Raw genomic sequence first — 24,419 nt, 5'->3', positions numbered from 1 at the left:
AAAATACGTCAGATCGAACCCTTTGTGGAAAACCCTCTGGTGGCTTCCCATCTCATTACTGTATATCCAGGATGAGAGCAGTTATCTGCCATCTAGAAGGTGCTCAGTGAATACTGATGATTAGTAAACAAAATAAAAATGACCAAATTCACAAAGCAGGATTACACAAATCTTCTGGTCCTCTTGGTGACAGTGAAACCACATTTACAACAGCAAATAATCCACATCAGATGAAATTCTTAAATCTTACTTTGAATAACTGAATCCTATCGCACAGAATCAATACAATGTTGAATCTCTAACAACAAATTAATATGAAAATATCATTTTTATTTTATAAAGCCATAAAATCTCATACTAGGTTATCTGAATATGACATATCTGGCAACATGGGCAATTGCCAGCTTCAGTATCACAGCACTGGTACTCAGATCTGTGACTCTTCTGTATTTGGTAACATGATGGCACCACCTCTCAAGACTATCACACACATTAATGACAAGGGCTCTAAAAGACTCAGACACAAACACCTAGAAAAAGGGGTGGTAAGCATTTCTAAATCTCCCATACTAGCACTATACCAATCATTTGAAATAGGAATTAAGTTTCTAGAGTATTACAAGTCACAGCAGAAAGGTTAGAACAAGTCACAGCAGAAAGGTACAATCTCCTACCAAAACTAAAAAGACTCTCAGAGTCGAGTTACAATGTTGATTGTTTTCAAATCAAAGTGAAACTAATGCTAAAATTATCCACCATTACAGAATTTTCTCACTAAAATGTTTTAGAGTTAAAAACAAAGTCTCCAAATTTTTCTTTAGTTCTTTCAAAAACATTTCTATCTGCAGAAAGCCTTCAGTCTCAATAAATCACAATAATAAATTCACAGAATTCTAACAGCCTTAAAGGAAACTTAATTCAACCCTCAACCTTCTTCCTCTTTTCAAAGGAAAAGATATTTGGTATATAATAAAGTGAACAATAAAATTTAAATGAGTGAATGAATGAAGATCCAAAAAGGGTGTATGACTTTTTTAAAATCTGACACTTAATGGAAAAATCTAGATTAACCAAAACTAGGTTTCTAGATTCCTTTGGAACAGATGTAGAAGTAGAGGAAACCAAGACCTGAAAACCTTATCGGGACCCTCAGGAAAAGCTTAACCAAAATTCATTAAAGCCTTTCTCCTTTAGTTCTGTTACTTAGAAAAGCACTTGATAAAATAAATTTTGCCAAGATCTATCTCCTTGGAAACCAAAAAGGCAGAACTGTCTAGGGTTTCTTTTTTCTTCTATACAAAGAATATTTAACACAGGACTATTTTCGTATAAACAACCACAACTGTTTTTGCATCCGCAGTAAAATAGATGGCCTTTGACTAAAAGAAAAATCAACGAGATGAGAAGAACAGAACGCTGAAAATGACCATATCAATCACTAGAAGAGTATCAGCCACATGAGAGCAGGAACCATAGATTCCCTTGTCACTAAAAGCAGCCACTGAACCCCTGGCATTACAGGGGTAGTCAATAAATATTTATGGGACAAATGACTAAGTTACTCCTTAGAGATTCACCCATGTAGACATAAATGCATCTGGTTACCACTAATCAAACCTTTATTTTGGGCCTACTACATGGAAGTGTGCTACATTTTTCCTCCTTAGCAATTCTACCAATTTTCCCTCCAGTAATACACTCAACCAAAATTATCCCCCCAGTTTCATTAAGAAGGTAAGAAACTACATCGTAAGTAGCCTAAAATACTTACTAAATAAAACAGCCACCTAAACTGCTGTTCTGGTTCCAATCTCTCTCAATTCATCCTACACAACCCAGCCAGGTTAGTTTTCTCATTGCACATCCCAGAAAAGAAACACTGTTGTGGCTAACTATTCCCTCTTTGTATGCGGCCTACTGCTATTCAAGAAGCAGATGAGGAAAAGCAGAATCTACAGGAATGGAATAGGAAAAACAATATACCGTCAAGGAAAACAATACAAGTGACAGCTCTTCTAACAACTGATACCACTGAAAATCTTGAGATTACCACTAGTGACTTTCATTAAAGATCTCCCTGTTAACACGGTGACACAACTGACACAGGTCTGCAGTATTTAAATCCAGTGGAGTACACATCCAATCTTCAATTCAAGGTCCACCACCTTTTTGAAGTTTTCCCAAGCCACTGGAATAAGTATCTGTGAAAGCACTTTGCAAACCAGGAAGTGCTAGACACTCAGCTCTTACTACACAAGCTGCCAACTGATAGCCTTGCAAACATTCTGCCACTTAAATCATGTTACCTCACTCTTTAAGTGTCTGATCCCCTTAAAAAAAAATGAAAAATTCTGCAAATTGCCTTCTCAATTGTCAACTTCTCTATTCTCTATTATTTAACACCTAGAATAGCATAAATTAAAAGTAAGTGCCACTCACATTTCCGGATTACAAAGCGAATGTAATCAAAAACAGTTGTGGTACTAGTGTAAAGACAAATAGACCAACAGAATAGACAGTCCAGAAATAAACCTTCATGTATGTGATCAACTGATCTTCAACAAGGGAGTTAAGACCACTCAGTGGAGAAAGGACAATCTCTTCAACAAATAGTGTTGAGAAAACTGGACATTCACATGCAAAAGAATGAAGTTGAACCCTCACCTTACACCACGTACAAAAGACTAACTCAAAATGGATTAAAGACCTTAACATAAGAACTAAAACTATAACATTTCTAGAAGAAAACACAGGAGGAAAGCTTCATGACACCGACCCTAGCAATAACTTCTTGGATATGATCCTAAAAGTACAGGCAAAAAAAGCAAAAATAGACAAATTTTAAAACTGTTGTACATCAAAAAAATAGAACCAATAGAGTGAAAAAGCAACCCACAGAATAGAAGAAAATATCTGCAAATAATACATCTGATGAGGGGTTAATATGTAGAATATATAAAGAACCTACAACTCAACAATAAGAAATGAAATAACCAGATTAAAAAATGGACAAAGGACCTGAATAGACATTTCTCCAAAGATGATAGACGAATGGCCAACAAACATATGAAAGATGCTCAAAATCACTTATCATTAGACAAACGCACATCAAAATCACAGTGAGATCTCACCTCACATGCATTAGGATGACTACTATAAAAAAAAAAAAAAGAAAAAGAAAAACCCACACACAGAAAATAACAAGTGTTGATGAGGATGTGGAGAAACCGGAACCCTTGTGCACTGGTGGTAGGAATGTAAAACCACTGTGGTTTTACAACTACTATGAAAAACTGTACAGAGATTACTCAAAAAATTAAAAATAGAACTGCCATATGATCCAGCAATCCAACTTCTGTGTGTATATTCAAAAGAATTAAAAGGAATGTCTTAAAGATATACCCATGTTCACACCGGCATTATTCACAGAAGAGGTAGGAGCAACCTCAATGTCCATGAATGGACGCATAGACAAAATACGGTCTATACATATCATGGAATATTATTCAGCTCAAAAGAAGGAAATTCTGCTATATGCCAACATGGATGAACTTTGAAGGACATTATGCTGAGTCAAATAAGCCACTCACAAAAAGACAAAAGTACTGCCTCATTCTACTTATATGAGGTGTCTAAAGTAGAGAAATTCACAGAAACAGAAGTTGAATGGCAATAGCTGGAGATAAGGAAAGAGGGAAAGGTGAGTGAGTTCCCAAGTATCGGTTCAGATCTGCAAGATGAAGTTCTGGAGATCTGTTTCCCAACAACATGAATGTACTTCGCTACACTGTATACTTAAAAATGGTTAAGATGGTAAATAAAAAATACCAAATTGGATTTACATGTTCTACCTCCACTGTAGGAATCTAAGCAGCCTGATCTTTTCAGCTGTTGGCAGGTATTTCCAGAGTTTTTTCCACGTTGTCTTTTTTAATCAATGGGATAGCAGATAGGATCAGAGGCTTCCCTTCTCACCCAGTTAAAACGAAGATTCCACAATCCCCAGTCAGCTGCTCTCTGGTGTTTACCTTACTGTCAAGCATAGGTTCAAAAATGATATGAAAACTACTGTGCTCTCAAGTGGGTGGAGGAGAAACAGAACAGAATCATCCACTGAGTTTCTTCACACCCCCAGCCATTTGATATCTAGCATGCTGCCCCAGAGTTCACTGGGATCCTTTACTCTCTCCACCCAAGCACTCTACTGCTCCTCCAAACACACATCCTCCCCAACCCACTGAAAACCACTATTTTAAAAACTACCTTGAAGATGGCCTTCAGAACAATCCCACCGAAAGCAATTATTAGACTGACATTGTTGAACTCTAAATAAATAAGCCTTGCCTATGAACACTGTAGCTCTCCATAACCTATCATTTACCTACTGAAACATTTTGTGATGCAATTATTATACCTCACCTTCCTATTACAAAGGATCAGCACTAAGATCCTCATTAAAAAAATAAAGTAACGTGGACACACTCCGAACTGGAAAAGAGACAAAGGTTAAGAACCACAGTCAAACCCCACCCAAACACAGACACATAGCACACTTGCTTTACACAGGAAATGCCAACTACTCAGAAATTACACTTAGACAAAGTATATGGGCAGAAACTTCTAAGGTCTTCACTGCAGCAGCCAGAACTGGGCCTTAGGAAGAGGAAGGAGGTCAATCAACCACACACTGACCTGCGGTGCCAGAGTAAGAACATGTTTCTGAAGCCTTCTGAAGGAACAGTTTAGTTCCAACAAGTCATAAACTTAAATTTCTTGCAAAAATCTGTGAAAACACTCCTTTCCATCTTTTTTCCTCAGTACGCAGAAGTGAAGCAAACAATAACAGTCAAATTGCGTGAGAATTTTAGTACATGCAACTAACTGACACGATGTATCTTACAGGCATCTCCTGACAAGTACTGTGTCTTCTTGAACTCAGTTATCAGTTGCTTCTCTAAGAGCATCAAGAGCCACAAAGAAACTTGTAAAAACCAATTGTCAATCAATTCTGGGAACTAGGGATCCCTGGGTGGCGCAGCGGTTTGGCGCCTGCCTTTGGCCCAGGGCGCGATCCTGGAGACCCAGGATCGAATCCCACATCAGGCTCCCGGTGCATGGAGCCTGCTTCTCCCTCTGCCTGTGTCTCTGCCTCTCTCTCTCTCTCTCTGTGACTATCATAAATAAATAAAAATTAAAAAAAATAAAAATAAAAAAAATTCTGGGAACTAAGACTGTTAAAGGGAACACAAGGAGCTCACAATATATCTAACCAGAATACCTATCTAAGCAAACACTCTAGAACATTGGGGGGGGGGGGGGGGGGGAGATAATATAAGAGCCAAGGAAAGAAACTGGATATAGAAACATGATCATTAAAAAAAAAAAAAGATACATGATCATTCACTATGAAGCTCTTTGCTTTTTATTTCTCACTAGCCGTCCTCTGACTAGTTGAGAATTCATTCTAAAAGGAAGTTGGGATCCCTGGGTGGCGCAGCGGTTTGGCGCCTGCCTTTGGCCCAGGGCGTGATCCCGGAAACCCGGGATCGAGTCCCATGTCGGGCTCCTGGTGCGTGGAGCCTGCTTCTCCCTCTCTCTGCCTGTGTCTCTGCCTCTCTCTCTCTCTGTAACTATCATAAATAAATAAAAATTTTAAAAAAAATTTTTTTTAAAAAATAAAAGGAAGTAAGATCCTGAACCACAGAAACCAATTAGTAATTATACACCTATAGCTTTGGTGAAAGATTTTGTAAAATAAAAAATAAAAAATAAAAAAGTAGAAGAAAAAAGAGAAAATAACCAAAATTAACTACTGTATCTGCAAAAGGCATTTAACCCAGACCTATTCTGGGGGAGGAGAAAGGAAAAAGAATCCAGTGGTAGCCGAGGCTGGACGTCCTGTCCTGTCCTGTCCTGTCCTATCCTGTCCTGTCTGCTCAAATCGCCTCTGTGTGACCCCTGTGCTTGTGCAAACCAGAAACCCTCCCTCTCCAAGCCGGCACACTCCAAGAAGCATACATGCTCCTGCCTCTCCTGGGTTGAAAAGACGGAAATCTAACATTATGTAATTGCCTGTTTCCCACAATTTAAAGTGAGGCATACTATAATCCTAATTAGAGGGAAAAGTCAGTGCAACATGACAAGTAACAAATTAGAAATCTAAAGACTGCAAATTCTCCTCTCAGACCTCCAGAGGCAAAAAGCAAAGGCTTCACCTGACTCCACGGCACACCCACCTAGGCACGGCTACTGACTAGAGTCCAACTAAAAAAGCTCCTGAAGTTGCTCCATGTCATATCATGGTCATCCCTCTTATCTTCAAGAAAACACTCATGTTCTCTTTACTCTCCCCCAGACCAGAATAAAAAGAGAAAATGAATGTGCACTGGCCCCTACCCTCAAAAGATAAACCCCAATAGATTTTCTTAGCCTCCTGATCGCAAACCCAATCACACTCATGTTCTTCCATCCTTCACTCAAACCCTCTGTGTTTGAGAGATCCAAAGCAAAGGGAACTTTTCCCATACTTCTGACTTACTTCAGAGCCCACTGAAAGAATCAAAGAACAATCATCTAAGGATAATTAACTTTTACCTAACCTTTGGAAAATAAAATGCCATGTAGGTAGTATGGGCTTTGGTTTGGGTTTTTGTTTTTGTTTTCCAATTAGCTAGACACAGGAGGGGTAAAAAAAAAAAAAAAAAAAACCAATGAGGCCCATTTACTTCATATACCAAAAAGTAGAAGTGCAGTGGACTGAAGGTTGGACTGTCAATCTTAAATAGCACCGGATATGGAACAAGACCCAAATTTTTGGATGAGCACTGAAAGAGTAAGGTAGCATTCAACCCTCCCAGGGAAAGGGAGAGCCCTTCATCTAAAGGGCAGTCACCCAACTGGCAGAGATATTTCTTCTCTCCTGGCTCAGATTACCCTACTGGAAGGGAGGGTGGTGCTACATAAATCAGTCATATCTACAACAGGAAGCTCCTTCAACATGTTCCTGTTTTATGTGCAATTATCCCTCCACCTGATCCATCACCACCACCACCACCCATCACACTTACGTGTAACTGACAACAGAGAAGGGCCACAAGCTGCTACTGTTCCCAGAAATAAGGAAGGAACAGTGACTTTCTTTTACAAATGAAAACTGATGCAAAGGAAAGAAAATGGTAAGCTAGAACAAATTAAGCTTGGCTACTCTAAAGAGCATACAAGTATATTATGCTCTGAGTTAATAGAGTCTATTCCCTACCCCCAATCCAAAAAAGGGCAAAAAAGCTTACAGACTCTACCACGTAGATATTTTAACTAACTCATAATTTCTTTTTCCATAACTTTGTAATTTGAGTAACTCTAAAGCTAACTTACCAAACACTACATCAATACTCTTCTCATAGCTCTTCAATCTTAATGTTGATTTTGTCTGTTTCCTTAAGTTTTGCTTCTCATTTTAGATACTTAATCAACACTGAATACTTGAGTGGGGAGCAGTAAATGAATTGTAACCTAGAGGCTCAAAAGAAAAAAAAAAAAAAAAAACAACTAAAATCAATGCAGGAAATAAAGAGGAGTACAGTTAAATCTGGAAACCTGCCTTCCAATCATTGCCTGATCACTAACTAGTTCTTCTATAACCTTGGATAAATCACTTCAACTTTGTGGGCCTCAGTTTCATCATCTGTAAAATGGAGAAAATGGGCCAAATGATTTAAATTCAAAATCCCTTCTAGCTTCAATAAAGTATGAACCTGTTCATCAGAAAGAAAATGCAACTGCAAATAAAAATTCATGATTTGCAAAGTACTTTCATGCATATTTTCTCATTAATTCTTGCAGCAAAGCTGTGAAGCATTACACCCATCTTTGCATAAAAAGAGTTTTTCAGAAAGTTCAGAGAGGTTTGATTATTTTTTAAGATCCCATAGCCAGAAAATTTGAAACCCAGAACTTCTGAGGACAAATACTGGGCTTCATTATTTCAGAAACTAATTTAATAAGTTAAAATTTAAAAATAATTGATAGCTTGTTATGTAAAACCTTTGTGGAGGCATCAGTGTACCATAAAACCAAACCCAGAAAGGTTACTACAAATGGTTCCACTGGACTATAAGTTCCATGAAACACACTTTTATTCACCACTGGAATCATGGAGCCCAATAGCAACACTTCATGGATAAAGACATTCAGTAAATAGCACCTGACTCACCATAAACCTTGAAAGGTTAGGAATATAGTGATATTATTTGCGGGGGGGGGGGGGTTCTGAATTTCAGATATAAACTTCCATGATTGGTATCAAAAGGAAGAAAGAAGCATTTATATCAGAGATCTAGCTCTCCATTAGAGGAATAAATCTATCTTCCTCTGACAAAGTCCAATTTCATCAGTGAACCAAAAGTCTCAAATGTGAAATGTTACCTGAATATCTTCATGTCCATACCTTATGTGTACACTGATATGAACCAGCAGAAATGATAACACAACCACAAGAAATGACAGGAAGCACATAATCATACTCTCATGAATCACTACATACTTTCCCCTAAATTGGAAAGATTCAGGGAATCTGTACTCTTACACTGTCCCACCTCTCCTCAGGCTTCTGTTTCACAGCTCAAAGAGTCAGAAAACACCCATTTATTGAAAAATTCAAGCTGCAAAGTTAACACAGAACATATATATACACATCTCAACTCAGAGTCAAGGAAGATCCCCCGAAGTCTACAAAACCACCAAACTCAAGCAATCTTCCAACTATGGCTTCAATAAAATTACATGAAGATTTTTAAGTTGTTTGAAAAAAAATTGGGGGGGGGGGGTAGGTTCCCTAAAATTACTCATGTAATTCAACCAAAAGCAAAGTAAATAAATACGAAACCCAGGAAATAGTATTGAAAGGATAGAGTTAAATGAATCTCAGTTCAAAATCTAAGTGCTTTGGATTTATCACTAAGAGTTCTGGTCAACCTTGCCACGGCATCCTAACGACTGACACTTCAGATCTAAAAAGTTCTATCAGAATTGCAGTTTCAAACCAGAGGAGCAGCACCAGCAACTGCAGAGAAGCTAACAGCAACACCTACTGACTATCTTGAGCCACTTGCCAAACTTGTTCTCTTAGTCAAACTAGAGAAATCTAATGATACAGTCAACTTCAAGAGTCCTTTACTTAAGCATAATGAGATAAGAAAATAAGTTGTCACCCACATAAAGCCATTCATCCCCAAAATCTCTTATTTTGCCCCTAACCATTTACAAGCAAATCATCACCCAAGTCATTTTAAAATGCACTGTTAATTGCTGATGCCTCAGTATGAATAATTTATTCCATGGGAAAATGTTTTAATATTAATACTCTTGTTAATAACTAGTATGTCATCTAATAGTTGGACACATCAGTGATCATAAACTGCTTTACGTAAACCTTTTATTTGAGACTACTGCTGTTAACACTATTCTACATTATTCCCATCAGGTTTTTTTTTTTTTTTTCTTTTCATCCCGGTAAAGGTGGTTTAATTGCAGCCTTCAAAAAAATGAAAAAGAGAAAAGTGAAAGTCATTAAACCAGGATTATATAGAAAATTAATACTATTACTAAACTGGCTGCAGAGAATGATTCTATAGGACTTAATCTTGTACTTTTCCTAAAGATTAAGTCAGAGAATCTTTGCCTTGGACAAATATTCCATATGAGAAAAGAAGAGAAAGTTGACACTTAACTCCCACAGAGTACCAGTATAAAAACAATGGCTTTAAGAGTCTGAGTCAGAGTTTCAACATGAAAGGCTTACTTTATAGAGGAAACGCCAACCCCAGTTCATCCAGATAGACCTGGAACCTGATGAAAGTCGACACCTTTACTCTGAAATTTGCATCGCATCACTGGCTCCCAGTTGAGAAATATAATCGTCTAGCAGGTAGTAAGAATTTCAGCGAAGGCTACTTCTAAAAATACCCGTCATGAAAAATTCAATCTATTAGAGCAAACGCAGTCTCTAGGAGCCATCAGACCCCAAATGCTCCCCTGCAAAAACGAATTCCAACAACTCAATTGATAAAAAAAAAAAAAAAAAAACCATCTTCCCTGAAGTGAACCGTTTCCCTCGTCCCTAGAGTTAACAAACGGTGAAACGCGAGGACGTTGCAACCTGCCCCCGAGAGATTACTTGTCCACCTAGAAATGCCGTGAGGCGATGGGGGAGCCTCGCAAACCCCCTCGAGGGTCAGGAGAAGTTGGAAACAGAGGAGGCTACGGAGGAAAAGTTCTCTTGGAAGCTCGCCCATGCCTCTCCAGCCCTCTCGAGGTTTACTCGCTCCAAGGAAAGCAGGTCGGAGCATCCCTGACTTTCGCCGCGCACCCCCAGGCACCACCCCCCACCCCACCCCCCGGGGAGAGAAATGAACCACCCGCGGGCACCGAGCCCCCTCCTGCCTTTCCCAGGACTGCACCCCTCGGCCTGTCCTTCCCGGCACAGCCTGCAACGCGCTCACCCAGGTGGCTGAAGGCGAAGGTGCCGGCGGGAGCCCGGGCCGGGGTGGGCGCAGCCGCCCCGAGCGGGCGCGGGTCTCCCGGCCTCTCCCCGAGGCGCTCCGCGGGGAGTCCCGCAGCTCCCGGCTCCGAGGGGCGTGCGCGCGCCGTGCGCGGTGCAGCCCGGACGCGCCCCCGCCGCGCCGCGCTACCGGCGAGCCAGCAGATCGGAAATAAGAACTTTGACCGGGGTCCGGGGTCCCGGGGTCCCGGGGTCCCGCTCCCGGCCCTGGCTCCGAGCACCGGCCACGAGGGCGCTGGCGGGGGCTGGGGACAGTCCTGCAGCCCCGGCTCCCCCAGCCGGGCCTCGGGTCGCGGGAGCCACTTACCGCCCTGCACGGCCTCCCGGTGCCGCCGCGCGTCCGGGGCGCGTCCGCCGCGCGCTCTCCCTGGGGAGAAAGAGAAACCGTGTGGCCGGCCGGCGCGCGCCCTCTCGCCGCCTCCTCTGCGGAGAGCCGCGGGCGGCGGGCGGCGGGCGGTGGGGCCGGGGCGGGCGCCGAGCGCCGGGCGGAGGGGGGCCCGGGGAGGTGGGGGCGGAATCTGCCCAACTCCTGAGCCCGGCCCCGAGGCAGGGGAGCAGGCGGCGGGGGCCGCTTCCCCGGAGCAGGGCGGGCGGCGGTGCCCTCCCCCGTCCCCGGGCATCAACTATTGTCTGGGCGCCCCGGCCCCCGCTCACGCCGCCTCCGGAGCTCAGCGCCCCCCGTGCCGCCCGCCTGCCCCCCAGGAGGAAAAGCTGGGGTGGCTTGGGGGTCCGGAGGTCGGAGCTGGGCGCGGGGAGGGGGGTGCGTGCCGAGTGGGGGAGGGGACAGGTAACAGCCGCCGGGGGCGGGAAGGCCCGGGAGGACCGCTGGGGGGGAGGAAGTGGGGAGGGAGCCCCGGAGGCGGGAAGGGATGGAGTGGCCGGGGGCGGCCTCCGAAGCCCAGACCTGGCCCTCCCCTCCCGGGGACCCTCCTCCCGGGAAGTCGGCGCCGCACTGACTTTTTCGCTCACTCGCTCACGCACGCACTGAACTCGCTCACAAAGTTGCCGGCGGTGGCGGCGCCGCGCTCGCCCTTCCCTCCCCTGCACTCCCCTCGCCTCCCCGCCTCCCCGCCTCCCCGCCCCATTCCTTCCCCTCCCTCCCTCCCTCCCTCCCTCCCTCCCAAGTCTCGGGTGAGATCACCGCTGGGCCGCTCGGCACCACGCGCAAATCTCGCGAGAGAAGCGGCCGCTCGGCCCGGCCGGCGGGGGAAGTGGGAGTCGCGGAACTCCTAGTTGCTATGACGACGGCAAAGCCCTGGATTCCTGTCTCCCGCAGGGAGCCAAGACGGCGAACGTGGGTGCAGTTTTCAGCCTGCCCGCTCCCTTGCCCGACACCCTCCTGGTGGGGGAAGCGCGGCTCGAAGCGGGAGGAGGATTTTTTAGACCTATTTGAGAGAGCATCTGTAGCCCAGCGTCATGATTCTCCGGCCGGGTTTGGCAAATGGATCGCCTTAGGGTTTTTCCTCCAGAGGTTCTGGGGGGAGATTTCTGACACAGAAGCCAGCATGTATCTGTACCCCCAAATATCTACCATATATTCACTCTTTGCACCCTCCCGCCCAATCTCATCCCCCAACCACCGCTGCATAGACTCCCTCTCTCGTCCCTTGCCCCGCCCCCACCTCCCCCACCTCCACCACCAGATTGCGCTCCTCGAGGGTCAGCCTTACTCATCTTTGTGTTCTCAGCCCTCCACAAGCTTGGTAACATAGCAGGTATTTACTTAACGTCCACTGAGGGCAGAAAATGAGTGTGGCAGCCTGCAAGTGTCCTCATTACTTTGCTTTCACTACCCACCCCCACCCCCACCCCCACCCCACCCCCGTAGAGTATGTACCTACTTAGGCCTAGAATATGTTTCTGCTCCACAGCCATGTTTTTTTTAATAATAAATTTATTTTTATTGGTGTTCAATTTGCCAACATACAGAATACCACCCAGTGCTCATCCTCAGTGCCCGTCACCCAGTCACCCCCAGCCCCCGCCCTCCTCCCCTTCCACCACCCCTAGTTCCTTTCCCAGAGTTAGGAGTCTTTATGTTCTTACTCCATTACTGTCTGTTTCTGTTCACATAGAATATGTCCTTTTCAGTAGTTAGAGTCCTTCCTTTCTCCAACTTTGTCTCAGAAAAACCCTGGGGTGCTGGGATCCCTGGGTGGCTCAGCAGTTTAGCACCTGCCTTCAGCTCAGGGCGTGATCCTGGGGTCCTGGGATCGAGTCCCACATTGGGCTCCCTGTGTGCAGCCTGCTTCTCCCTCTGCCTGTGTCTCTGCCTCTCTCTCTCTCTCTCTCTCTCTCTCTCTCTCCCTCCGTGTCTCTCATGAATAAATAAATAAATAAATAAAATCTTTAAAAAAAAAACACACCCTGGGGTGGGGGGAGGTTTGTTGTTCAGATTTTTTTTTTTTTTTTTTTAATCATTAAGCTTTTCAGATGCCTTCAAACCTACTTCAATGCTGTTAAGGAAAAAAAAAAAACCACCCTGGGGTGGGGGGAGGTTTGTTGTTCAGATTTTTTTTTTTTTTTAATCATTAAGCTTTTCAGATGCCTTCAAACCTACTTCAATGCTGTTAAGGATCAAGAGGAAATCTTTTCGTGCCCTGTTTATTCTTTTAATTGTAGAAACTACAATTTTTCTTTGGGGGGGGATGGCTAAATAGTCACTGCCTAAATAAAATGGATGCTGTGAATAGAAGTAAGCTTGAACTTTAGATTTCAGAAGGGATGAGTGAAAAACATTCCATGGCATGTGAATTATATCTCAAAAAAAAAAAAACTAATAAATCCCATCCCGACTTACATTAATATGAGAAAACTGATTTTTCATTCAATCCCACAAAACTAGAAAACCCATAAAAGTACATGAAGAGTAGGCAGTTAAGACTCTAGGTCAAGCATGAGCTTAAATCCTAGGTTGGTGAAAGTTTTTACACTTGAAACCTGAGTGAATACAATGATTGAAAAGCACTAGACAACTTTAGGAGACTAACTTTGAGTTTTTCTGTGTCACTAATAATTGAGACTCCTTGAGAAGTCAATTAATTGCTGATTCTTCATTTGTAAAACGAAGGAGTAGTCCAGATGTGAGGTCAGCTTTACAATTCAATAGCTCTTAGACCTATAAAAATTTTCTAATAAATAACATATTTTCCTTTTACAAAAAAAAAAAACGAGTATTTCATTTTATAGGTCAGTTTCACAAAGTTTAGCTAGCTGTTGACAAGTTGATTTTAAAGTTTCTCTTGTCCCAACTGTAAAAACAACAAAAATATTAAGGAGGGTCATGCTACAGTAATTTCACAGGGAATGCATTGTTCATGATTTGTTTTTTCACTAACTCAAAACAGATTCCTTGTTATTTTATAAATATGCTAACTCAAACCAAAGACCTAAACTGAATATGTCCACACTCCCACCAAAATAACTATAAGGAAAGAGAGAAGGAAAGAAAGTAAGAAGAAAGGAAGGAGAGAAGGAAGAGAGGGTGGGAGGGCAGGGCTAATATTCACATGCTGGTATTTTTAATATAAAAATTTTTACAAAGAAACTCCACGCATCACCAACCACCCTGCTGATGTGTTTTAAGGAACTATCTTTCATAGCACAGTACACTATTGTAAATCAGTTGTTTATTTGCTCTGGCTCAACTTTTAACACAGTTTTACCTGTAAAGAAAGGATGGCTGCCAATCTGTACCCACTAACACAATACAATTGCAGAGCCACCTGTTTTATGACTCCCAGATGGCCATTTGATAACATTTGAAATAACTGACCCAAGTGCTAGCCAAATCTATTAACTTTATTCGATGCTTATGAGGCTCCAGAATAGATATTGGCCTCAGATTATGAAGTGAACTTCTCTAACCTTCAGATAGAGTAGAATAGGAGATACCGTCCCGGGGACCTAAAACTGCTCTTTCAAGGCCCTGGCCTACTATTTACTCGTCACTGGTAACAGAATTTTCACCTATGTTTTTGAAGGAAGAAAAGGTGAAATCCACCAAAGCTGTAGGTTCCAATAACATGTTTGTAATACCAACAGGTCAGGCACTCCCTCTGTATCTTCCTTGGCCTTCTTGGGATTTCAAAACAACAGACAAGAGACAGGAGAGTAAAAGAGGGAATACAGAGTTTGCCAAACCATTCCTCCCTCCTCTCTCTGGGTTCTTCTTCCCACCTCCACCTAAACCCCTCCCACACAGGGATGTGTAACCTTTCCTAGCGATAAGGAGAACATCTAGTCATTTCCTGTTCGTCTCTCCCTGTTGGGTTCTTAGTTTTTTAGACCACAGTTGAATTCATTTCCCTCTGGTTATTCATTCCTACACAACAAAACACCCTAACATATCTGGTAATGGAATGATTTTGACACAGAAGCCGGCCAAGCAAGCAAAATTGTTATTTTTTTAATATTATAAACATCAATTCACAGCTGCATGTTTCTCAGCTAAAGTCTGGTTTATTCAGCCTATTATCATCAATTCAGAACTTCCTATTACTCACTATACCTCTATAGGGAAATGCTAACACATATTCAGAAAAATTACTCTTAACTATTAAAAAGGACCAAAGTGCCCCCAAATCATCCAAAATTAAAGTTCTATCTAGTGCAGTTTCAATTTTAGGGTATTGTGGTTTTAGCCCTAGGTGGTGTAACTTGATTTATCTGAATACTAGATTTCTTAGAACAGTTCAGTCTCCCGTCTACATGATATTTACGTGTTTAAATACCAAGAACTTTATACTCAATTAACATTGCTTAGCAGAGCTACTACACTTCCTTGTCCACTCCCCCACTCTTCTAAAGAACTATTTCACACCTTCTCCCCCAACATCAAACCTCTGGCTTATAACTCACAGCTAATGGCTTTGCTTCTTCTTCATTGGTAAAATAGAAACAATCAAAAGAGAACCTGGCACACTCCCGCCCTACCACTCTAATACCAACCTACCTGCACCTGTCCGCCCGTACTCTTCTGTTTCCCAGAAAAACAGATTTTCTCAGGATCCTTAGTGACTGCCTTATTGCTAAACTTGTGGCCAGTTCCCATCCTGACCTCATTTGAGTCCTCAGCAGCAGGGAAAGGTTGGTCGCTTTCAACCTTGAAATCATTCTCCTGTGGCTTCTGGGCTAAGAGTCTGTCTTGGTTCTTATTCTAGCTTTATGGCCTTCTCAGACTCCCACCTCTAAACTCAGAAATCCCCAGGTCTCTATGGACATCATCTTTTTGTGGTCTCTTATCATTCCGAGGTCATCTCACCAATCTGATGACTTTAAATGACATCTATAGTCTGACTACTCAAATTTGCACCTCCAGTCCAGACACCTCCCTGAAAGCCAGACTCCTACATCCGTGAAAATTAATAAAGGGAAACCTCCCTAATATGGAGTCCAGAGGCTACCACTCAACCTCAATTACAGAAACAATTGTCAATTATAGTCTCCAACAGAAGTGTCAGTTACACACCTCAGCAGAAGAGTCCTCAACAGGACCCCACAGAGAGTGGTGTACATTGCAGCTTCTACAAGAAATTGGCTACCCCTGCAACTCAGCCAATGAGAAACCATCATCACTCTGAACTCCTGCCTTTTTCCAGTGGGCTTTCCTTCAAAACAAGTCTCCTTGACTTCCTCCTTCTTCTCCATAAAATACTGCCCTTCTTCATTTGTTGGACCTGCCTCTGGTTTTGCCATAGTGTGCGTGTCCTCAATGCACTTCTCCATTATTCCTGAATAAACCCCATTTTGCTGGTAAAATAACTGACAGTTTTATTTTTTAAGGTTAACACATCCATCTCCTATTCAACATCTCCAAGTGGTTGTATATTAGGTATCTCAAACTTCACATATGTAAAGCTGAAAAGCTCCAGATAGTCGCCGCGCACCACCCGCCCCCCGCCCCCCCCCCCCCCCGCCCTCCAAAAAAATCATTCCCTCCTACAATCTTCCCCACCTCAGTTAAGGGCACCCTTCCAGAGATTCAGAGGCTCTTGTCCAGAGCAAAAGTCATGGGGTCATCCTTGACTTCTCTATTTCTCTCACATCACATATCCAGACCATGAGTGAGTTTTGTTGGCACTTCTTTCAGAATAAATGTGGAATCTAATCACTTTCCACCCACTGCAAGTCTCCCTGTTTGAGCCTGGTCTCTCCTGGGTTATCACACTATTCCCCTATTGATCTCTCTTTCTGATCTCCTTCTTCTTGTCCTTTCCCTCAATAATTTGCTCTGTGCACAGGACCCAGAGTGTGGAGCATAAGTAAGTCAGATCATGTCGCTTCCCTGCTCAAAAGCCTTCAGGGCTTCTCATGTCACTCAGAGAAAGAGCCAAAATTCCCGTTCTGGACTAGATGAATGTATTCTCTGACTCCCCTCTAGAGCTCTGACTTCATCTTCCTCACCACTCCACACCCCTCCCCCTCAGTTACACTGGCTTCTCTCGGGTCCCTGAAAACACTAGCCACTCCCCTGCCTCCAGGCCCTGCGTTTGCTATTGCCTCTGCCTGGAAAGCTCTTCCCCCAAATGTCTGTGTGGCGCACTCCCTGTTCAAAGGTCATTGTGTCATTTGCTTGCTTGTTCCTGGTGCTCTTTTTAACCGCGTGTGGTTTCCTCTCTCACTCTCTGTCTCATTCATAAGATAAGATCTCTGAAAGCAGGAGCTTTATGTCTGCTTTGTTATGTCTATATTCCCAGCACCTACAACAGGGACATATATACAAGACATTCAAGCATGTTTGTTGAATAAGCAACTGATGCTGCTTTAAAGACCAAGTAAAAGGGCTAGCAGAGTGCCATAGGCAGACTAATTCCCCACTGAGATGTCCATGTCCTAATACCTGGAATCTGTGAATATGTCTCTTTCCATGGCAGAAGAAATTTTGCAGATGTGATTAAAATCTGGATATGAGGAGACACGTACCTGAGATTATCTGAGTGGACCCAACGTAATCACAAATTTCTCATGAAAGGGAAGTAAGAGGGTCACAGTTAAGAGGCACAGGAGATAAGACCATGGAAACAGGGTCAGACAAAGATTTGAAGACACCACACCACTGACAGTGATGATAGAGGAAGGGGCAATGAATCAAGGAATAGGCAGCCTCTTGATGTTGGACAGGGCAAGGGAAAGAGATTCTCCTCTAGAGTCTTCAGAAGGATTTATAGCCCTGATGACAACTTGACCTCCAGAACTGTAAGATAACAAATTTGCGTTGTTCTGAGCCATTAAATTTGTTACATCAGGGACGCCTGGGTGGCTCAGTGGTTGAGCATCTGCCTTCAGCTCAGGGTGTGATCCTGGAGTCCCAGGATCGAGTCCCATATCGGGCTCCCCATGAGGGGGCTGCTACTCCCTCTCCCTATGTCTCTGCCTCTCTTTCTTTGTCTATCATAAATAAATAATTAAAATCTTTTTAAAAAATAAAAATAAATTTGTTACATCAGTAAAAGGAAATTACTACTCAGAGTTTACTCAGCATGTAAACTCTTTGAAGGCAGGACATGTGTCTTGTTCACTTTTAAATCCCTACTGTCTAACACAGTTCCTACCCCAAGCAAGGCGCTGAGTAAATGTTTCTGGAAAGAATGAATGAAGTTCAATTGCAGGGAAGAATCAAAGCTCCCATCCTGATGGAGTGGCAAAATCACTTACTTGGCTTTATCTTACCTCAGAAAGGGAAGAAAGCATCTTGCTATTAGGAAGCCTCCTTGAGCATTTTGACCCATAAATGATATAGGGGCAGGGAGTAGGGAGCCAACTCAGGGCATAGGCACCAATACCAGCTACAGAGAACAAAGAAAAGTCACATGGGGCTTCGTGGGATATGTTAAGGAGCTTGGCCTCTATTCTATAGGCAATAGGGAGTCATTGAAGGATTTTCAGCAAGGCAGAGACATACTCAAATTTGCATTAAGGAGGTATAGCACACTTAAAGCCTGAGATTTAGAAATCTATGGGTCAGAGAAGAGGTCACAACTAGAGTCATAAATGTGGGAGGCAGTAGCTTATAGTTGCTGTACATTGCATTTAGATAACATTTTCATTAAACACTCTCACAAATTTTCTTTCCTTCTCATAGGTGTGTTCTTCTGAACCATATTCCATTGAGCTGTTCATGCCATTCTGGGTTTTCTGATGACTTTCCTACTAACATAGGTTCAATAAAAATCCCAGAAGAACTGAAAGTTCTAACTCACCAACCTTTGAACTTTTCCAACATAGGCATCAGCATGTACTGCTCCAGCTATAATTTTTTTAATTTTTTCGTGAGAGACACAGAGAGAGAAAGAGAGAGAGAGAGGCAGAGACACAGGCAGAAGGAGAAGCAGGCTCCATGCAGGGAGCCCAACATGGGACTCGGTCCTGGGTCTCCAGGATCATGCCCTGGGCCGAAGGTGGCGCTAAACCACTGAGCCACCCTGAGCTGCCCTATAATTTTTTTTTTTTTTTTTTAAAGAAATCTATCTTCTCTGAACCATTTCAAAATTTTTTATTCATCCCTCCAATAGCATTTCCTTTTGGGGAGCTCTTTGCACTGTTTAAAATAATGTGAACATTTTCTTAGGTGCTATAAATTTCCTTCCAACTAACCCCTGTCTCTATTCCTTTCATCAGATTTCATGATCGAGAATGTGTCAAGAAGGAAGGTGGAAAAAAAAAAAAGGTCTCTCTCCACTCCCTTGTCTTTTTAAATCCCTAGAAAGGAAAAGAGGCTTGCTCATGACTTGGAAGTGGTAGGCTGAGGCCTCTCAGAACCATCTGCCTCCTTCCATTGCCAACCAGAGCCAAGAACCCAGGAGCCGAGGGAGCGCCTGAGTTGCACCTGCCCATGGGATCCAAAGAGAGCACAACAAGATTCTGCAGAGATCACACTTTGCATGTTTCTGGGTACAGGAAATATACATAATTAGGGTATCTGCTTGTAGTCATATCAAAGAGCATGACCAGCATGTTAAAGCCATTATAGCCTTTATTTGAGGCCAAAGAGGAAACAGTGAATATGCTGATAGTTCAAATATGTTTAGGGTCTTAAATCAGCTCATCTCTCACCTTGAATTTTACAAATCACTTTCCAGAGATGACATTTTTAGATGTCTCTTTCCATTTCATTTGTTCTTTACATTTGAGGGGTAGCGGTGAGTACACTTTCTCAAGTATAAGAACTAGCCATGGCCACTACATTTAATCTCTTACTTACACTACAGATATTGACCCAGTGAAGTGGAGGAAAGTCTACTAGAACTTGGATTCTGGCTTGGATTTCCAGATTCTAATTTAACGAGTTTAATGTGTTGTTTAATTTTTTATTTAATTTTTCTGGACTTCTTTAAGCGCCAAAGGAGAGGACTAAGAGCGCATCTCTTTGAACTAAACATCCATATGTACCATGTTAGCTTCTTTCAGGTGTCTGTCAAAAATCTGAGGTCTGAACTTTCATTCCTGAACAAGAAAAAAGTTGCTGAACCCCACTCCATTCTCATTGGTCTCATCCTTCTAACTATGGTCTTCACCTTCCCTTGGCCTCTCTTGCCACCCATCCACACCCCCACTCCACAGCCTCATCTCAGATATTGAGGGCAACCACAACCCCTGCTGAAAGGTTGGAGAGGGATGTAGACTCCCAAACACATGTGCAGACCCATCCTGTCGCACTCTCGAGGTTGGTGCCACCACAGGGGATGTCATTCTCGCTTGTGACATGGTCAGCCTGTGCCAGCTGCTCTCGCTGGCAATGGGACTCTCAACCCAGCTGCTCCTAGCTGCTCCCACCTCTTGGAACAGCCAGCTCCTAATCCCTGGTCTGCTGGGCAGTTATGCTTTCCTTGTCCCACACTTCCTCTGAGGGCAGCCCAAAACACAGTTCATTCCAAGTAACTGGGGACAACTAGAAGATGCAGGATTGGTCTATAGAATCTGCTCAAATTCTCCCCAGCTGGAACTGTATTATGGGAACAAAAATGAAAGTGTCATGCTACCTGGTCTTCACCTGAAGGCAGTTCTGCACAGCGGAGTCAGAGGGATATGACCTCCACCTCTACACTTTGTAGCTTAGTGGCTTTGGAAAAAGTTACTTACCTCTCTAAGCCTTTGTTTTCTTGCCTTTAAAGTAGTAATAATAATCATGATTTTTTTAAGACTGATTTATTTACTGATTTTAGAGCATGAGCAGAGGCAAAGGGAGAGGAGAGAGAGAGAGAGAGAGAGAAGCAGACTCAATGCTGAGCCATGAGCCCAACTTGACTCAGGGCTTGATCCCACGACCCTGAGATCATGACCTGAGCTGAAACCAAGAGTCAGTTGCTTAACTGAATGAGCCACTCAGGTGCCCCATAATTGTTTTTTAAACACACAGTTGTTTAGAGGACTGAATAAGATAACATGCATTTTTAAAAAATATATTTTTAAGTAATCTCTACCCCAAACATGGGACTCGAGTTCACAACTCTGAGATCAAGAATCACATGCTCTACTGACTGAGCCGGGTGCCCTGAGATAACACACATTTTGTTAGACTCTGTAGACTGGCTACCTAAAAGTTATGCATGACTTTCTTTTCCTTCCTTACCCTCCATGTCTTTTCAGATTTCTTGAAGCCTTCAGAACAAGCTCACACAAAACAAGGACTCTTCTGAAAACTCTGAGTACCAACAGATATGCAGAACTGCAGGGAAATACAAATGCAGAAATGCTGAAATACAGTGCCCATCAGACTCTCTCCATCACTCCTCTCTCCTCTCCCTGCATCTGCTGTTTCCACATCCTCTCTGCACAATGCTTTCCTTGACTGGCTTTGGTCCACATAAGGAAAATACTTCCCAGATTGAGTTCAAACTCAAACATCTCTCAAGTTTGCAAAAATACCTGGAGAGGGAAGGACCTGACTGATCCAGCTCTGGATCAGGTGCTCGCCTCTAGACCAGTCAGCTGAGACCAGGAGTCTGAGGCCATGTTGCATAAAATGGAACCATGACAAGACTGTGGGGGTAGCAGTTCTCAGGAAGAGGGACAGCAGACCACAGTAAACATGCAGGAGTTATGTGAGAGGTATACAACTAGGTTTCATCCCTTAAGGAGATTGTCATATATGGGGAGCCAGGCAAAGATAGAAATACTAAGTTTTCAATTCAGTTTAAATTGATTTTGATGCCCCCAAACCATAAGCTACCCAGGAATAAATCAAACCAAAGAGGTAAAGGATCTGTACTCTAGAAGCTACAGAACACTTAACAAAGAAGTTGAGGAAGACACAGTGAGATGGAAAAACATTCCATGCTGATGGATTGGAAGAACAAATATTGTGAAAATGTCTATGCTACTCAGAGCAATTTACACATTCGATGCAATCCCTATCAAAATACCATGGTTTTTATTTGCAAAGGTGGAAGAAATAATCCTAAGATTTGTATGCAACCAGAAAAGACCTTGAATAGCCAAAGGAATGTTGAAAAAGAAAACCAAGGCTGTGGGCATCACAATGCCTGACTTCAAGCTGTATTACAAAGCTGTGATCATCAAGACAGTATGGTACTGGCATAAATTGATTTTGACGCTAAAGGGGATAATGGAGGAAAAAAAAAAAAAACCCCAAAAGTGAACAATGGTGGAAGAAATCTCTGCTTTTTAGAAGTCCAATCAATAAGGCCCTGCAGCTCTCTTTGTAAGACATCTGCTCCTCAGGATTTTCTGCCCTTATGAAGCTCTAGGCCTCACCCTTCCTTCTGTCTTAGAAGACAAGACATAAAAACACTTACTCAAAATAAAGGATGGCTAGGGGACAGGTTTTGTCAAACAGGGAACTATTTAAAGTGAGATCTTTCTGCGCTGGGCAGGAATTAATGGAATTAAGCCACGAAGGGAGATTTACTATACTGTACACATGAAAGAGGCTACCAAATAGGATAAGGTAGGATTAAGTAGCATAATTAGAGTTTATGGAAAAGAGATCAAGGAGTAAGTGGTGGCTCCACGAAGCCATCGGATCTTGGCTCGTGTGGTGAAGACAAAGGGAGGTGGGGTGTCCCTGGAGGGAGGAAGAGCGAATAAAAGAACTGAAGTCAGAGTGAACGTGGCACAACTGTGGACAGTCATGTCCAAGGGAGTGTGGAACAGCAGTCCCTAAACTGTGGGATGCCCAGTGAAAGCACTCAGTGTGCCTGTTTAATGTAGATCTCTGAGCCCTCAGTGCACAGATTTGGGTGTAGGTGTTCTGAAGAGGGTCCCGGGATTCAATATGTTTAGGAAACGCCTTAGGATTTGGGCTGCAGCAGGTCTGCTGGACACAGCTTGAGAAACACTGGCATCTCCACTGGCTCTGCCTATTATGGCAGAAGAAATAGCTTCTCTTTTTGACTATGTGTTTGCTCTATGACAGCAGCTATCAGACTAAGAGTTCTCTGCTGATAGCTCAAGAGAGCTGCACTAAGCCAGTGCCCCGGCGGCCACTTTCTGGGGCTACTTTCGTCCCCAATCCCTAGAGGGGCCGCTTGGTACCAGCTGGTCTGGTCTTCAGTTCCCTGCCTGTGCATTGTGACAGCCAGCCAAGATGCAACAGAAACAGTCTAGATGTTGAATACTTCTTAGACAATGTTGGTGTTTGTATGTCTTACTGGATCTTTCACCTGTCTTTTATTATCTAGCCAAATTAATTTTTATATAAACTTAGTACTCAACATTTGTATAATAGTAAAGAGTGATTTACCTTAATTAAAAAAAAAAGAGGTATGTTTGAAGAGTTTCTATTCCAAAATTCTCAAGAGTTGGTGCTCTTAATTAATCATACATTATTTCTTTTTCTTTCTAAGCCACTTTTTATCTCCTCTCCTGCAATTCAACCCACATAATTTCCATTAAGGTATCATTTTACAACAAGAAAACAGAGTTAAGAATAAGTCACATCATTTTCAAAGTGTTGGGACTAAAACAGGTTTCTTAATATCCTAACCAAGGGTTTTCTTATTAAGCCATTATCTTGTCATTATTCTATTCTTGAGTTGTTCCCTTCAATTATTTTCAGAAAAATTTAAGATGCTAGTAAGACATTTTCCAGTCCCTTGACCCAGAAAGTCTAAGTACACACAGAATGAATATGACCTTTCATTATACCTCCCTCTTCTGTACTTGAATTTCTCTTATTCTTCAGTCCATCCCTAATCTAATTTTTGCAACTGCATTTTTCTGACCTACCATGAGAATGAGACAGGAATAGCATTTGCCTTTTGTCACTATGTTCATTTAGTTGAGTGATTCTCACTCCATCATCACCATGAACGGGCTTTGACTCTTCTATCTAATTGCCATATAACCCTATTCTTTTTTTAAGTATTTTTTAAAGATTTTATTTATTTATTTATTTATTTATTTATTTATTTGAGAGAGAGAATGAGAGAAAGAGAGGAAGCACAAGCAAGGAGGGCGGGGGCGGAGGGAGAAGGAGAAGCAGACTCCTTGCTGAGCAGGGAGCCTGACTTGGGACTCCATCCCAGGACCCCGAGATCATGACCTGAGCTGAAGGCAGATGCTTCACTGATTGAGCCAACCAGGTGCCCCCATCTAGCACCAATCTCTTAGAAATGTGATTACTATTCAGCAGTTAACTCTTCTGATAATCAGAAGAAACAACTATGATGACACAGTCCTCTTAGACTCCAAGCACTGGAGACAATCCCATCTGAAATCTCTGTGTCTTGAGATTGGCCTGGATTTCTGGCCTAGGAGCACACAAGATGAAAGACAACATTTATTGTATCATCACTAGGGATAGTGAATCAGACCAACTCAGATGAACAATTGCTATAAGTAACAAGTTGATCTCTGGGGTGCTAAACAATATATACCAAGTCTGCCTTTTGGGATTGTG

The 24,419-nt window shown here is 42.7% G+C and overlaps 1 protein-coding gene and 1 long non-coding RNA gene across 17 annotated transcripts in view; one reads left to right on the top strand and one right to left on the bottom strand.

Moving 5' to 3' along the window:
• The window catches only part of SIPA1L1 (signal induced proliferation associated 1 like 1), a 375,082-nt gene extending 363,472 nt beyond the window's left edge, over positions 1-11,610 (bottom strand). For 10 of the 15 annotated variants that reach the window (XM_077909830.1, XM_077909833.1, XM_077909838.1 and 7 more), the window contains exons 1-2: positions 11,516-11,610; positions 10,866-10,925 (exon numbers count right to left, since the gene is read on the bottom strand). The gene's annotated coding sequence lies outside the window, so the exon portion shown is untranslated. Of the gene's footprint in view, positions 1-10,499; positions 10,628-10,865; positions 10,926-11,515 lie in introns of those variants that run through there. The other 5 variants (XM_077909834.1, XM_077909832.1, XM_077909837.1 and 2 more) reach the window with 2 other exon arrangements.
• Positions 10,108-22,189, top strand: LOC144320840 (uncharacterized). Of its 2 annotated transcripts, none has more exons than XR_013386478.1 (2): positions 10,108-10,336; positions 21,146-22,189. It is a non-coding gene; the product is annotated as an uncharacterized LOC144320840 (long non-coding RNA). The 2 variants fall into 2 exon arrangements; XR_013386477.1 differs by lacking the exon at positions 10,108-10,336 and adding an exon at positions 19,142-19,450.
• Positions 22,190-24,419: the final 2,230 nt, after the last annotated feature.

Source organism: Canis aureus, chromosome 9 (assembly GCF_053574225.1).
Source record: "Canis aureus isolate CA01 chromosome 9, VMU_Caureus_v.1.0, whole genome shotgun sequence".
NCBI lineage: Eukaryota > Metazoa > Chordata > Mammalia > Carnivora > Canidae > Canis > Canis aureus.
This window is presented reverse-complemented; position numbering and strand designations above follow the sequence as displayed.